At 35.4% G+C, this 257-nt stretch overlaps 1 protein-coding gene across 1 annotated transcript in view; it reads left to right on the top strand.

The window, feature by feature from the left end:
* Positions 1–257, top strand: part of LOC119592948 — a gene marked incomplete in the record, with an annotated part of 16,897 nt that overhangs the window by 15,319 nt on the left and 1,321 nt on the right.

Raw genomic sequence — 257 nt, 5'->3', positions numbered from 1 at the left:
GCCATACATATGTATGTGAGTGTTTTTGTATATATAACTGTATGAATAAGAACTAGACAGGTGACCGCCGATTAAAAGTTACATTAAAGTATAGATGTAAGCAAGGAGTTCCTGTCAGTGCATTGCTCAAGTGCCACTAGTGTCACTCGAGTCCCTTTCGATATAATCTGGCAGCACTCTAGAATGTAATACAGCCTCTTGAAAGATTAATAATAATTGGTTAGTCAAACAATACCACACACAGATTATTAATTATA

Source organism: Penaeus monodon, chromosome 31 (genome assembly GCF_015228065.2).
Source record: "Penaeus monodon isolate SGIC_2016 chromosome 31, NSTDA_Pmon_1, whole genome shotgun sequence".
Taxonomy (NCBI): Eukaryota; Metazoa; Arthropoda; class Malacostraca; order Decapoda; family Penaeidae; genus Penaeus; species Penaeus monodon.
Note: the sequence above shows the minus strand (reverse complement) of the source record. Positions and strands in the feature narration are given on the sequence as shown.